Source organism: Chiloscyllium plagiosum, unplaced genomic scaffold (genome assembly GCF_037043375.1).
Source record: "Chiloscyllium plagiosum isolate Xiang-an unplaced genomic scaffold, Cpla_swu_hap1 HiC_scaffold_48, whole genome shotgun sequence".
In the NCBI taxonomy this organism is placed as follows: Eukaryota; Metazoa; Chordata; class Chondrichthyes; order Orectolobiformes; family Hemiscylliidae; genus Chiloscyllium; species Chiloscyllium plagiosum.
The window spans coordinates 16,561,167-16,577,794 of record NW_028270186.1 but is presented as its reverse complement, the minus strand read 5'-3'; the positions used below and the strand labels follow the sequence as shown (position 1 = coordinate 16,577,794).

The 16,628-nt window shown below is 43.8% G+C and overlaps 1 protein-coding gene across 1 annotated transcript in view; it reads left to right on the top strand.

The window, feature by feature from the left end:
- Positions 1-16,628, top strand: part of cnnm3 (cyclin and CBS domain divalent metal cation transport mediator 3) — a 48,452-nt gene that overhangs the window by 30,914 nt on the left and 910 nt on the right. The gene's annotated exons all lie outside the window — the stretch shown is intronic.

Here is a 16,628-nt window from a genome sequence, read left to right as displayed (position 1 = left end):
TGCAGTTACTGAGACATTATGCAGCTGGATGGTAGCTCTTGGTAACTGGATAAACAGGCAAATAATGAATAACTTGTATTTATGTAGTGCCTTTGAATACTGTAATACATCCCAGAGTGCATTAGAGTAGAGACAGTGTGATCAGATAGTGGCCACTTTGTGCACAAGATGCTGCCACATGTTTCAGTGGGAGAAACAATTTGACGGTGAATTTGGTGGGTTTATTGATAGTTGGGTGACAGTTTTGTTGAAGACTGCTTGAGTATGTTTTGTATCCACCTTGGTTTAATGTCCCATTTTAAAGACCGTACCTCCCATAGAGCAGTGTCTCCTGCACACAAGTTTGTCGTTAAAGGCTGTAGATTGATTTGAGTCTGAAGCTGCCTGATGCAGAAGTTCAACGAAAATTGACGATTTTTAAAAAATTACTTGTTCACGGGAGGAGGGCATCGTGGGCTAGGTCAGCATCATGTGTTGCTGGCTGCTGGAGCCTTGGACTTGACATTCAAAAAGGACAACCAGTCATGGGGCTGAAATCAGATAATTCCTTTATCATTATTCCTGGATATGTCCTATCCCACTAGCAGAGGTAGTGTCACAGTGGTAGACAGTCAGGAGGGAGTTACCCAAGGAGCTCTCAACATTGACTTTGGACCCCATGAGGTCTCATGGCTTGAGGTTAAACATGAACAAAGAAACCTCCTGCTCATTACCATATACTGTCCTTCAGCTGATGAATGTTGACCGACACTTGGAAGAAACTCTGAGGGTAGTAAAGGCACAAAATGTACTCTGTCAGGGAATTTAAATGTTTACCATTGAGAGTGTTACAGCAGCTGCACCACTGATCGAGCTGGTCAGATCCTAAAATACATAACTGCTAGCCTGGTTCAGCAGCAAGTGCTGAGGGAAGCAACAGGAGGGGAGTTGACCTCATCCTGACCGATCTGCAGGTGGTGTATTAGTAAGAGTGACCATTGCACAGTCATTGTGGAAAGAAAGTCAAGCCTTCAAATTGAGAATGCACTCCATCGTATTGTATGGCATTACCATCGTGCTAAATGGGACAGACTTTGAATAGATCGAGCAACTCAAGACTCGGTATCCATGAAGCGTTTTGGGCCATCAACAGCAGCAGAATTGTATTGCAGCACAATCTGAAACGTCATTGTCCGCCATATTCCCCACTCAACCATTACTATCAAGCCAGAGGATCAGCTCTCGTTCAATGAAACAGGAAGTCATGCCAGAAGTAGCACCAGGCATACCTGAAAATGAGGTGTCAACCTGGTGAAGCTACCAAACATGACTACTTGCATGCCAAACAGCATAAGCAGCAAGTGATAGGCAGAGGAATCTCACAAGCAGCAGATCAGATCTAATGTCTGCAATTCTGCCACCTTCAGTTGTGAATGGTCATGCAATGAAATAAATGATGGAATAATCCAACATGCAAATGCAAAAGTAAGCTGAAGCCTGCCAGAAGTGCCAAATGGATGATCCATTTTGGTCTCCTCCAGGGGTCCCTAGTCTTCAGTCAATTTGATTCACACCAGGTGATGTCAATGAATGGTTGGAGACAATCGGTACTGCACAATCTATGCCCTGACATTGTTCCAGCAATTGTACTGAAAACTTGTCCTCTCGAACTTGCTGCTCCCCAGCCACGTTCCATTTGCAACACAGGCATCTACCCGACAAAATGGAAAATCGCTTTGGTACACAAAAAACAGGACAAATACAATCCACCCAGTTACCACCCCATCGGTGTACTTTTGATCATCAGGAAAATGATGGAAGATATCATCAACAGAACTGTCAAGCAGCACCTGCTCAGCAATAACCTGCTCAGTGACACTCAGTTTGGGTTTTGCCAAAGCCACTCCATTCCTTACCTCATTAGAGCCTTGGTTGAGACATGGGCAAAAGAACTGAATTCTAGAGAAGAGTTGAGAGTGACAGCCATTGACGTCAAGCCCGCATTCAACTGTGTGTGGCACCAAGGAGCCCTAATAAAACTGGAATCAACAGGTATTGGGTCCTTCACGAATTGGAGTCTAACCTGGCACATAGGAAGATGGTTGTGGTTGTTGGAAGTCAGTCACCTCAACTCCAGGACATCTCTGCAGGAATTCCTCAGGATGGTGTCCTAGGCCCAACCATCTTCAGTTGCTTTATCAATCACTTTCCTTCCACCATAACGTGAGAAGTGGGGATGTTAGCCGATGATCATGCAATGTTCAGCAACATTTGCAACTCCTCAAATGCTGAAGTAGTCCATGTTCATATGCAAGATTTGGACAGTATTCAGGCTTTGGCTGACAAGTGCCAGCAACATTCAAAGAAAATTACAGCACAGGAACAGGCCCTTCAGCTGTCCAAGTGTGTGCCAGTCTAGATTGTCTATCTAAACCTGTCACCCATTTTCGAAAGAACAAATGCGCTACACAAATGCCAGGCAATGGTGATGTCCAAGAAGAGACAATCTACCCACAGCCCTTTGACATTTAATGATGTCACCATAATTGAATTTCCCACTGTCAACATTCTTAGGGTTATCATTGACCAGAAATCCAACTGGATTCGCCAAATAAACAGTGCTTACAGAGCATGTCAGACGCTAGGAATACTGTGGTGAATAACTCACCTCCTAACTCCCCAGTTCCTGCCCACTATCCTCCAAAGCTAATTCAGGAATGTGACGGAATACTCCCCTCTTGTGTTACGACACGGCGGTGAACCCTTCTGTGAATTAAACCAAACATCCAGGAAAGCTCACCTTGCCTCGTAATCTGTTAAAATATGAGTGACAGAGAGCTCCCCAATACCGCTGTTTAAAGAAAATAACATAAATTTTTTAAACTCTAAACGTGAGCATTAAACAACCATTCACAACCCTAAGGCCCCTTTCGCTTAACTGCTTATTCCCTGCCTCTAACTCTATAACTATATGCGGTTCCAGTAAGACACTTATTAAGATTACATCAACTTAATTTCAGAATCTTTGGTGTCTTTTTCTTCTGGCTGAAGACCTTCCTGGATCACCTTAGAATCATACAATCCCTTGTGTGGAAACGGACCATTTGCCCAACAAGTCCACACCAACCCTCCGAAGAGGAATCCACCCAGACCCATTCCCCTACCCTATTACTTGATATTGACCATGACTAATGCACCTAACCTAGACATCCCTGAACACTATGGGCAATTTAGCATAGCCAATTCACCTAACCTGTACATTTCCAGACGGTGCGAGGAAACCAGAGTAGCCGGGGAAACCCATGCAGAAATGGGGCGAATGTGTAAACTCCAGACAGGCAGCCACCCGAGGCTGGAATCGAACTTAGGTCCCTTGTTGTGAGGCAGCAGTGCTAACCACTGAACCACCGTTCATTTACTGCGAATGTGTTTCATATGAAAAGATATCTTTGATTGTGTTTACTAATTTCTTGGGTCTCTCTCGATGGCAGTTGCTCTCTCTCCGATTTTCAAAATGCCTGCTTTGTATATCCCCAGTATCGGATCATCTCATTGGTTTAATGTTGGCAAAACAATAAATTCAAACTTAATTGGGTTCTAGTATCATGGGGCATACACTGGTGAAGTTCAAATTGTTGTCAAAACAGCAACCAACACTCAGGTATCCATTTCACAGCCAAATGTTACATATTTTCAATTTTCCAGTACACTACTGGGCTGCTATCTAGTCATATACACAGGTGCTTATAAGCTCTCAGTTCAGAACAGCATTTACTCTCTCTTAAAGGTACAGTACACGCCTTCAACTTAATAACACTTGAGAAGTGCAGCTCCAGCAACACTCAAGAGGCTCAACACCATCCAGGACAAAGCAGCCCGCTTGACTGGTACCATATTCACAAACATCCACTCCCTCCACCGCCAATGCTCAGTCGCAGCAGTGTGTAGCACCTACAAAAAATTCACTAAATATCCTTCGACAGCACCTTCCAAACGTCTGACCACGACCATCCAGAAGGAAAAGGACAGCAAATACATGGGAACACTGCCACCTGCAAGTTCCCCTCAAACCCTGTCACCATACTGACTTGTAAATATATCACCATTCTTTCGGTGTTAATGGGTCAAAAACCCTGGAACTTGTCCATAAACTCATTGCGGGTTACTTATAGCGTATGGACTGCAGTGGTTCCAGAAGGGAGCTCACCATCACTATCTCAAGGGGTATCTTTGGACAGCAGGCCAGCCAGTGATACCCAGATCCCACAAATGAATTTAAAGCAAAGTAAAATTCTTAGAGCTAACAATAACTAAAATGGAGTATAAATTGAGTAAATGTCAAATTATCTAGTTTGGCAGGAAAAGAAAGCAAAAAAAAAGTACATGACTTAATAGAGTGCAAAATTCCATGTTGTAGAGGGATCTTAGTGTTCTAGTGTATAAGTTGTGAAGTTAGTGTGCAGGATACAACAAATAATTGAGAAGGCTGTTGGACTTTCTGATAGAAATTGAACATAAAAATAAGAAGTTATGCTTCAGTTATGCAGGACATTGGTGAAACCTCAGCTCAAATACTGTCCGAAGTTTTAGTCTTCTTAAACAAGGGAAGATGCAAATGCATTGAATCAGTTCAGAGGAGATTTACAAGATTGATAAATGGAAGGAAGGGGTTGTCTTATGAGGAAAGGTTGCACAGGCTGGGCTTAATTCCACGAGTTCAGAAGAAAGAAAGATGACCAATTGAAGTTCTGACTTAGCTTGACGAAGTGGTTATGGAAAGGATGTTTGCGAAAGAAGGTGAATTAGGGAGCAGTTTTTAAAATTAGGAGTAGCACTTTGAGGACAAAGATTAGAATTATTTTTTCCTGAGGTAGATATATTTTTGTTAAACAAGGGGATCTAAGGTTATTGGGAGTAGGTGGGAACATGGAATGGGAAAAATAGACTTTTCAGCCTTGATCTTAATCGGTTTGAGGAGCCGAATGACCTGCTTCTGGGAATCCTACTGACATACGTTCAGCACGGATAATCTCTGCCTAGATTTCATGATGCAAGTTTTCCTAAAGCTGGTGAGGACCAGTAGGTCAGTGCAAGAGGGGAAAAAAATCTCTTGAAAGTGGCGCTTCGGTTACAAATTTAATTGTATGTATGCTGTCACCGTAACCTCAGTGAAGTAATTGGCTTCTCTGGCTTTCTGTTATCAACCAATCCCATATTTTTTCATCCTGTTCTGTTTTTAATCTCCATCTCTCCCTAATTGTTCCTGGAGCAAGTCTGTCTTTCTTTCTCTAACTGTACTTCAGTATCTGAAAAGTTGATTGGGACTTTATTGTAATTTATAAAGAGTTTGAAGGGAGCCATTGGAAAGGCCAGTATTTGTCGTGTATTCCTAATTGCATTTTAAGTGAGTGACTTATGGTACAATTTCTGAGAGCACTTTAAGATTCTACTCCATTGCTGTGGGTCTGGAGTCACATGTAGGCCATGGCGGATTTCCTTCCCAAAAGGACATTGGTGAACCAGATGGGTTGACTATGGCCTTTTGAACAGCTTTTAATTGCAGGTTTATTAATTAATTGCGGTTTAAATTTTGCCATCTTTTGGTGGGATTTGAACCCATGATCATAGACCATTAGCCTGGGGATTAGTTCAGTGGCATTATTACAATGTCACAAACTGTCCATGTTGAGTAGGTGGTCTTTAAGAAGTCCCAAGGACTTGAACAGCAAAATAAAAGGCTATACATCGTGCATGTCAGTCACTGCTTAATTCCCCAGGGTAGTATCCGAGACCCAGCCGTTTCATCTGCTCTAACATGACCTTCCATCATTATAAAATTAGAATTTCATTACTTGCTGATGGTTGTGCTGCGTTCGGTACCATTTGTGACTTGTCAGTTTCTGGATCAGTCCTGGTCCACTTGTACAAGACCTGGACAATGTTTTGGCTGATGGTATGATGATAAGCCATAAGTGACCTTTATGCTATACAAGTGTCAGGCAATAACCACTTCCATCAAAAAAAATCTCACCCCTTACCCTAACATAACAGATCCTGAAACTTAAGTGTACCTGCCATGTACAAGATGTATTTACAAGAGCAGATCACAGGCTGGTGGTTCACCACCTGATTCCTCAAGCATTTTACACCACCTCCAAGATAGAAGTCAGGCATGTGCTAGAATATTTTTCACATCCTTAGATGAGTGTAGCTCGAAAAACACCAAAGAAACTCAATTTAATCGATGCCTCATCTACCATCTTAGGCATGCAGTCCCTCTAGGCACTGCAGCATAGGAACAGACCAGAATGGTCAGGACATACTGATCCGTCACTTAGGTGATCATGGCTGATCCTTGATCTAATTTTGGTTTCATATGCTTACCTGATATCCCTTGACATCTTTTATCCTCTAGAAATGTTTCTTTATTAAATATATTCAGTGAGTCAGCCTCTACAGAATACAGTGATAGAAAATTCTACAAGTTCTCCACCCTCTGAGTGAAGACATTCATCGTCATTCTAAATACGAAGTGGTGTATCGTGTGTTGAGACCATGATCCTTTGTTCTGGACTCCCGAGCCAAGGGGAAACATCACCCCTGCATCTAGTCTGTCTAGCCTGTCAGAATTTTATATGTTTCAGTGTGATCCTGCCTTGTTCTTCGAAACTCAAGTGAATACAGACCAAGTGAACCACGACCCTCACCACTCACTCAGAAGGACGAGGGCAGCAGAAACATTGGAACACCAGCACCACAAGTTTACCTTCAATTCACACACCATCCTGGCTTGGAAAATTTCCCTTCTGCATACCATGTTAGACTAGTTGGTCATTTTCAGCTTGCGTGTAATAGACTTGTGTAATCTACATGCATTAAGGGACATAGAGAGAAGGTGAGAATGCAGAGTTAGATTGCAGATCAGCCACGATCTCACTCAATGACGTAACAGGCTCAAGGACTGTTATACCACTGTCATATCCATTGGAGGAAAGACCTCACAATAAATTAATGTTTTAAATCAGTGATGATGTTCTCGACCTGGCACACACAATTAAGTAAGTATCTGCTGCAATTTAGGATGGATTGATCACTGGCTTCCTCCCTCCAACTCACAATACCATGTGTCTCAGACAAGTTCAACATGTTACCACTAGAGGGACACCTCACATTTCCTTCAGGGAACTGGCAAAGTGCCATCTCTGTGTGAGAAAGCGTTATGTGGCACTTTCCACAGCAGCCGCGCTCACCCATAAAATTAACATCTCCGACTAAAGTGCAGTCTTCTCTCCGTCATTAGGAAACAGTGGCCGACTTCAGCTGCACCAAGCTAGGAACTTGTATTATGCATAATGCTTGCAGACCTGTGTTGGGATCACTCTCTGGCTCTGTATTTTAGACTTCTCTCAGAAATGCCTTAAAGCCCTGCTCCCAGAATCACCCCATTTGTTTTGTTGGCAAGCTTGGCAGCTGTTTTGTATTTGGGAGGAGTCTTTAAAGTGTCCAGGAGACAAATGATGGGGTTGACCGTTATCTTTGAAACATCACAGCGACACCACAGCCACTCTGGCATCTACTTGAACCGAGAGAATGTGCAGATGGTCGGCCTCCTTAGGTCCCACAGGAGCTGAGCTTTGCCAGTTTGTTAACTCAGGCAGTGTTTTGAACCTGGGATCTGACTGTTTGAATCTGTTTGCGAATACAGACAGTGTAAATCTGGGAGCGGTGAGGAGAAGCTCTCTTTCTCATGGACTCTGTTCTGCTCTGCGTGGGGAAGTCTTGGGGTAAAAGGATGTGAGCCTGAGACAATTCACCCCATCAGCTTGGGTCTACATGGTTTTCTGGCTGGGAGTGGGTGGCAGTTTAGAGAGACGGGGCACATTAGTTCCAGGATATGTAGTTCCGACTCCTGCTGAGCTGAAGGGAATGATGTCAGTGGAGGGCAGCTGAGGCTTTGAGACCAGCAGTGCAAGAACCAATCTCAGGAATAGTCAAGTGTGCTCCTGAGGGAGTTCTGCCTTTCATTTGAAATGTCAAATAGTGTGGACACAAAAGGTCCTGCATCACTAGAAGAAAAGTGGGAATGTTCTTCCTGTTATTGCAGCCCACATTTTCCCTAAACCGACAGCTCTAAGAGATGGTTTTTTTTTTCTCTCCAATCCCCAGCATCCATTGTTGTGTGTTGCAGGTGTAAGACACAGTGGATGAACAACGAGTGCATAAAACTTTCTTCATGTTACACCACCAGGAAGCAAGGAAGCACCCGAGTGGCCAGTGGCAGGCAGGGCCCTTCTCATCAAAGGGATGGAGATGATTATATTGCTCTGAGTGGAAGTCGGCTGTCAGATTTCCTACCCTACAGCTCCCTAGTTGGTGTGATAGCTCAGTGGTTAGCATTCCTGCCTCACAGCATCAGGGGTCTGGGTTCAATTCCACCCTCGGATGAATGTCTGTGTAGAGTTTGGACAGTCTCCCTGTGATTGCTTCGGTTTCCTCTCGGTGCTCTGGTTTCCTCATACGTTCCAAAGATGTGCTAATTAGGTGTACTGACCATGCTAAATTACCCATAGTATGCTGGGTAAGGGAAGGAGGAATGCTTTTTGGAGGGTTGGTGTGAACTCAGACCGAATGGCCTGCTTCCACACTGTAGGAATTCTATGATTTTCTTCAGTCAATTTAATTCACTCCACGTCATATCGAGGACCTGCTGAAAGCTTTGGATACTGCTAAGGCTGTGAGCCCTGACAACATTCTGGCAATAGTACTGAAGGCTTATACTCCAGAACTGGCCATGCCCCCAACCAACCTATGCCAGTGCACCTGTAGGACTCGCATCTCCCTGACAATGTAGACAATTGTTCAAATCTGTCCTGGACACAAGAAGCAAGGAAATCCAACCTGACCTAGAACTGCCCCAGCAATCTACTCTCAATCATCAGTAAAGTGATGGAAGGGGTCAACAACAATGCTATGAAGCAGCAGCTGCTCAGCTATAACCTTAGTGATGCTTAGTTTGGGTTCCACCAGGCCAGTCAGCGACTGGTCCAAACACAGACAGAAGAGCTGAAGTCCAGAGGTGAGGTGAGAGTGACTGCCCTTGATATCAGTTTCTCATTTGACCAAAAAGCCCTGATAAAACTGGAATCAGTGGGTATGGGGGAAACTCTTGATTGTTTGAAGGCATAACTGGTGGCACATTGGAAGACGGTTGTGATATTTGGAGGTCACTCATCTCAGCTCCAGGGCACCTCTGCAAGAGTTCCTCAGGGGAGATTCCTAGATCCAACCATCTTCAGCTGCTTCGAGAATGACCTTCCCTGCATCACAAGATCAGAAGTGCAGATGTTCGCTGATGATTATACAATGTTCAGCACCATTTGTGACCCCTGAGATCCTGAAGCAGTCCATGTCAACGTGCAGCAAGATCTAGACAATATCCAGGTTTGAGCTGACAAGTTGTATTACAGAGTGCCAAGCAATGACCATCTCCAACAAGACCATTGGATCATTGACATTCAATAGTGTCGCTATTGCTGAACTCCCCATTATGCATACCATAGAATCATAGAACCCTAACAGTGTGGAAGCAGGCCATTCGGCCCATTGAGTCTACACTGACCTTCCAAAGAGCATCCTATCCAGCCAGACCCCCTACCCTGTCCTTGTAAACTTGTATTCCCAATGGCTAATCCACCTAACCTGCACATCTCTGGATACAGTCGGCAATTTAGCATGGCCAATCCATCCAAACTGCATATCTTTGGACTGTGCACCTGGAAGAGACCAACACAGACACAGAAACAATGTGCAAGCTCCACACTTTTGCCCAAGGGTGGAATCGAACCCAAGTCTCTGGCGTTAATAGGCAGCAGTGCTAACCACTGTCCCGCCATGCCACCCCTAAACCCCTAGTTTACCATTGACCAGAAACAGAATGCTTAGCCATGTAAGTGCTTACAACAGCATGTCAGAGGTAGGCATATTGCACTGAGTATCGCATGTCCTTATTTCCCAAAACTTATCGACCATCTGCAAGTCACAATTAAGGAGTGTGATTAAATACTCCCCACCTGTCTCGATGAGTGCAGTTCAGACAACACTGAAGAAGCTTGAAACCATCCAGGACAAATCAGCCAACTTGATTTGCACCGCATGTACAAACATTCACTCCTTCCACCATAGGTGCTCAGTAGCAGCAGTGTGTACCCTCTACAAGATGCACTGCAGAAATTCACCAAGACACTTCGGACAGCACCTTCTAGACCCACAACGCTACCATTTAGAAAGACAAGGGCAGCAGAAATGTGGAAACGCCACCACCTGCAAGTTCCTCTCCAAACCACTCACCATCCTGACTTGGAAATATATTGCCGTTTCTTCACTGTCACTGGGTCAACTTCCTGGAACACCCTTCCTTTCTGCATTGTGGGTCAACCTAATGGACTGGTGCAGTTCAAGAAAGCAGCTAACCACCACCACCTCGAGGACAACTAGAGACAGAAAATAAATGCTGCCTAGCCAGCGACGTGCACATTCCATGAATGAATTTTTTAAAAAGTGCTTCATATGTAATTAACCTATACGTTGCATACTATTAGTCAGTGAAGACTTGCAATCCACCACCCAGCCAGAGTCATTGCTGACTGTGGATGCTCAATCACAACAGGTCTTTTGAATTAGGGTTGAGTAAGCAGGTCCTACTGGGAAGATTGCTGGTGCCTTTTTCATACAAGACAGAGCAGCGCTGCCAGTAGCATGCATCAGTGACACACTTGAGCAGCAGCGCAGGGCATGGAGCCACTACACCTTCAAGCTGCCAAAGGTCATGAGGGAGACAATGGTCAGCACTTTCCTCTGAGTCTGGAGAAGCTTACTCTTGAGCACCAAGTCTACACCGACTCTTCACTGTGCTGCTGAGACAGCCATCATTTAGGTGAGCATAAACCTTATCTTCTCTCTGGAGTGGATGTAGAAGAACCCGTGGCACTACTCAAAGAAGACCTGAACTTGACATGTGGTCAATACTTATTGCCTCAACCAGTGCCTTAAGCAAAATACTTTGTGGCCGTTGCTGTCTGTGGGAGCTTGCTGGACACGGATGGGCTGCTGTGTTTTCCCTTAGGCAACACTGACTGCAGTTAGAGGTCCTTTGCACAGCGTATTTAGGATGCACTGAAGTTGAGAAAAGTTGGAGAAAAGCAAAATTTTTAACTTTTCTTCCTTGACCTAATTGCATCCGGTTGTGGTTTGGGGTGATTTTGCTCTGGCCCTGTGATGACTCAGTAAGAGTGCGTGGCAGCTTATTTGCACACAGCAACGAGGGTAAGTGAGCAGTTTTCGACATCATTGGTTGGACACGGGGAGGTGAGTGTGGGCACGGTGAGGAAGCTATATTGGCCAAGGAACATGGAGAGGTGTCCTCTTCTTCCAGTCCTTCCACAGCACCTTTTCACCTCTGATTGAGACCATAGCATCTCCTACAGAGGATTGAGTGTGTTATGGGCGGCACAGTGGCTCAGTGGTTCAATTCCTGCCTCAGGCGACTGTCTGTGTGGAGTTTGCACGTTCTCCCCATGTCTGTGTGGGTTTCCTCCGGGTGCTCCGGTTTCCTCCCACAGTCCAAAAATGTGCAGGTTAGGTGAATTGTCCATACTAAATTGCCCATAGTGTTAGGTGAAGGAGTAAATATAGTGGTCTGGGTGGGTTGCGGGTCGGTGTGGACTTGTTGGGCTGAAGGGCCTGTTTCCCCACTGTAAGTAATCTAAGAAAGTTAGGGTCTGGCTAAATTGGAGTTCAGGTTTTAAAATTCCAGGAAATCTGCTCATCCTCAATTCCATTCTGTACTAGATTATTAGCTTAATGTGTTTATTATTACAAAGATGCCAAAGGCTTTGGGGTTGAAAGCTTTATTTGATTTAAGTAATAACAGCCACTTGGCTGTACTCGCGCAGCAAATGGAAAATAAACAGATCAATTAAATTCAGTTACCACGACCGTAATCCTTCAATTTACCGTCCTCCATTTTCTTGTAAAAGTTTCTGCTATTACTTACATCAAATTAGCCTGAAGGGTCTTGGCATTTAGTAATGATAGATTATCCTCTTTTGAAACTTCAATCGAACAGAATTATTTGACATGTCATGAATTGCAACATTTGAACAAAAATCGCAGGAACTCTGTAATTCGAATCAAATGGCAGCGATTGATCGCAGGGCCATCCTGGTATTTATTTCAGCATTCATTCACACTCAATACTGGTGGGGTGTGGGGACTCAATTTGATGCCAGTAGCCTTTGAAACAGTGGCCAGGTTAGCTCCTCTCTATTTTAAAATCACCATCCTTGTTTTCAAAATCTTCCCTGATGTTGACACCCCAGCCCCCCACCCGTCTCTTCTCCTCACATACAGTCTTTAAAGCTGTATCTTTGGTCAAACCTTTGGTCAGCTAATACCTGCTTAAATGCTTCAATTTAGTATTTTTTTACCGACACTCCTTTAAAATATGATTAGATTTGATTAGATTAGATTAGATTCTCTACAGTGTGGAAACAGGCCCTTCGACCCAATAAGTCCACATCGACCCTCCGAAGAGCAATCCACCCAGACCCATTCCCCTACACCTAACACTACGGGCAATTTAGCATGGCCAATTCACCTAACCTGCACATCTGGACTGTGGGAGGAAACCGGAGCACCCAGAAGAAACCCACACAGACAGGGAGGAGAATGTGCAAACTCCACACAGGCAGTTGCCTGAGGCAGGAATTGAACCGAGTCCCTGACACTGTGAGGCATCAGTGCTGACCACTGAACCACCGTGCCGCCTTTGGGCATTATGTTACTACAGTAAAAATCATTTGCATTTATATAGTGCTTTGCATGATCGCCAGAGTGGTGAATGTACAGATTTTGAAATGTGATTGCAGTTGTTGGAAAGACAGGAGTCGAGTTGAGTGCAGCAAACTCTCACAAACAGCAATGTGATCATGACCAAATTATCTGTTTTTTTTGGTTGGGATGTTGACTGAGGGTTAAGTATTGGTTCGGACACTGGGGAGAATTCAGAACAGTACTGTGAGATCTTTCTTGTCCATCCATGTAGTAGGCAGATGGGTCTTTGGTTTTAACATCTCATCTGAATGGTGGCTTCTGTCTTGAGTATCGAGGGTACAAAACATTTCAGTATTGGCTGTAAATCAGGAGATGAAAGGAAGATAGTAGCTTAGCAAATTTAGCATCATACAGAAAGTGGTACTAAGGAATCTAGTGCAGCTTCAGCCTGACAAGTCTTTGGATCCAAGTCGACTTCATCCTGGAGTTATAATTTTCCAAAATTCCCAAGATTGAGAAAAGGTTCCATTGGACTGGAAAGCAGCAAATATTCAAGAAGGGACAGGGGTGGAAAACAGGAAACTATAGGCTGGTTAACTTGACGTCTCTTGTGAGGTAGTTGTCAGAATTGGTCATTAAAAAGATTTTCGTCACATACTTAGGAAAACTCAAGGCAGTTGGAACGAGCATGGCTTTGTCCAAGGGAAATCACGTTTAACCAATTTGTTAGACTTCTTTGAAGGTGTAATGCTTTGTGAATAAAAGAGTGCCAGTGGATGTACTGCACTTGTTTTTCCAGAGGGTATTTGATAAGATGCCGCATCAAAAGTTGTGGCGGAAAGTAAAACCTCTTTAAGTGTAGGGTATAACATATTAGCATGAAGAAGATCAGCTAGCTCTCAGAAAACAGAGTTGGTCTTATTGGCAGGACTTGACAAGTGGACCCACAGGATCCAAACTTCTTCAGTGTCCACAATGAGGGAAGTGAGGATGTAAGGACCTAAATCCCAGACAACACCAAGAAAAGTAGGAAATTATGTTGTGAACAAGATGTAAGGAAGTCACAGGCAGAGAAATAAAGTTAAGTAAGTGGGTATAAATCTGACATATGGAATACAATGTGGCAAAATGTGAAGTTGTTCACTTCAGTAGGGAGAATGAAAAAAGCAGGGTATTACTTGAATGGAGAATGACTGAGGAATTCTGAAGTGTAGAGGGACCTGTGTGGCTAATGCATGAGTGACAAAAGGTCATAGTTCAGGTACAGGATGTAATCAAGAGGATGAATGAGATTCTAACCTAATGAAAAGAATTGCATGTGAAAGTGGGCATGTCATGCTTCAATTGTACAGGAAATTAGGGAGGCCACATCTCAAACAGTGCGTGTAGTTTTAGTCTCCTTACTAAAGGAAAGACATCAATGCTTTGGAGGCAATTCAGCGGAGGTTACTGGATTGATACTTGGAATGAGCTGTTGTTTTATGAGGATAATTCAGACAGGCTTGGCTTGCACCCAAAGTCATGGGCAATGTGTCTGGGTACCCCAGCAAAAAACAGTGCTCTTTGCACTTGTGGCACCAAGGGTGGGGAGTTTTAAAAAGTAGTTTTGATATGCCTTGAAAATATATTCTGTTTTTGAGGCTTTTCTTACAGTACTTAATGTGACTCCAGGATTCCCCTTATTCTTGCTATTAAGGGAGTCCAACGAAGGTTCAACAGACTAATTCCCAGGATGGCAGGACCGACGAGAAGAAAGGTTGGATTGACTGGGCTTGTACTCAGAGGAATTTTAGAAGAATGGGGTGGGGAGGGGGGGAATCTCATAGAAACATGTAAAATCCTGATGGGACTGGACAAGCCAGTTGCGGGAAGGTTGTTCCCCATGTTGGGGAAATCCTGAACTAGGGGTCACTATGTAAGAATAAGGGGTAAGCCATTTTGGACTGAGATGAGGAAGAATTTTCTTACTCAAGAGAGTTGTGAACTTGTAGAATTCTTTCCCACAGAAAGGTGTTGGGGCCAGTTCATTAGATATTCAAGAGGGAGCTGGACTAAAGGGATTGGGTGTATGGAGAGAAAGCAGGAGTGGGATACTGAAATTGCATGATCAGCCAGGATCGTGGTGCAGGTTCAAAGGGCCAAATAGCCTACTCCTGTCCTTGTTTTCTATGTTTCAAAGTGCTTTACAGCTAATGAAATAGTTTTGGGGTTCCGTCACTGTTGTCACGGAGTAAATGTGGCAGCGAATTTGCATGCTGCAAGCTCCCACAAACAGCAATGTGAAACCAATCAGGTAATCATGTTTAGTGATGTTGGTTGAAGGATAAATATTGGCACAAAGCTTGAATAGGAGAGAGGGTAACCTGCTCAATTCCTGACACTTGGTGTTTCCCATAACGTCATTGTCATCGGTATTCCCATGACGTGACATTTATGTGTTCTGTCCTTTCACCCAATTTCCAATGACGCACAGGAGTTTTCTTTTGTATAAGCATTGATAGAGTTGAACATCAGTTAAGTAAACAGCTGAACAGCTTGATTTAGTATTTCCACTTGGGAGTAATCATTGGCAAGCCAGCAGAACTGGATGTAATGTTGTGAAGTGAGTCAGATGTGAAGGAAGCAGTGAGCAGATGAGGAGGGTGCATGACTGGAAATTAATTATTTCTATCTATTTCTCTTTCTTCACATGTCTTCCAGCTTTTGTCTCCTGTCACTGATCTGCATAAAACCAAGGCAAGATGTATTCTGCCCTGAGACTGGGAAATGGAGACCACATTGGTTTCTAAAACTGGTCATATATTTCTTATTTTGAAAGACTGATCTTATAAGCCTGTCACATTTTGTTAACATAAAGGCTACTTTATGGTGTTTAACTCATATTGTAAGTGCCTGATGTATTAATCTCAAGAAACACTCCTTTGTAATATTGAGATTATAACACAGGATAAACTCTCCCAAAGGTATAGTATTGCCTCCTTGGGCTCTTGCACCTGTCACCTTTCGTCTCAGTACAGCTTAAATAATTTGTGTCATGTGGGAATTTCTGGGAAGGTCAGTATTTTTTGCCCATCCTAATTGCCCCTGAGTTGGTGTTGAGCAGTCTTCTTGAACCATTGCAGTCCATATGAATTAGGTCCACTGGAACATTGTTTAGGAGGAGGTACCAGGATTTTAACCCAGAGATGGTGAAATAATGGTGATACACTTCGAGCACGGGCTGATGTAGTTTGAAGAGAAACCTACAAGTGGTGGTGCTCCATCCATCTACTGCCCTTATGCTTTTAGTTAGTAACGTTCCACAGACTCAGAAGACACTATCCGAAGGAGCTTTATTGAGTACATCCACTGCTGCCACTGTGCTTTGGTGGACTAAATGCATGTTTAAGGTGCCAGTGGGGTATCAACCTTCTTGAGTGTTGTTGGGGAGCTGCACTCATCCATGCAACTGAAAATATTTCATCCCACTCTTGACTTGTACCTTTGGTGATGGACAGGCATTGAGAAGTCATGAGATGAGTCACTCTTTGCAGCTTCTTGTTACGAGAAACTATTTGTATGGCACCTTGCTACATAGCCAAAAAGGCAAGCTGTGCAGTGTTGAGGCACGTTAATGGAAGCATCCAATTATATTTACTCAAAAGCTACAATGTTCTGATTGTTGGTGAAGCACAATGGTGGGAAGCTGAGGTTTTTTGACTTGCTTCGGAATGGAATTGACAGAATGCCCAATAGTACAGCTGCCAGCTGTGGCCTTCTAGACTGAGGGTGTGTGAGCATCGAGTTAATTTGGGGCTCACTTATACTTGGCTGAGGTA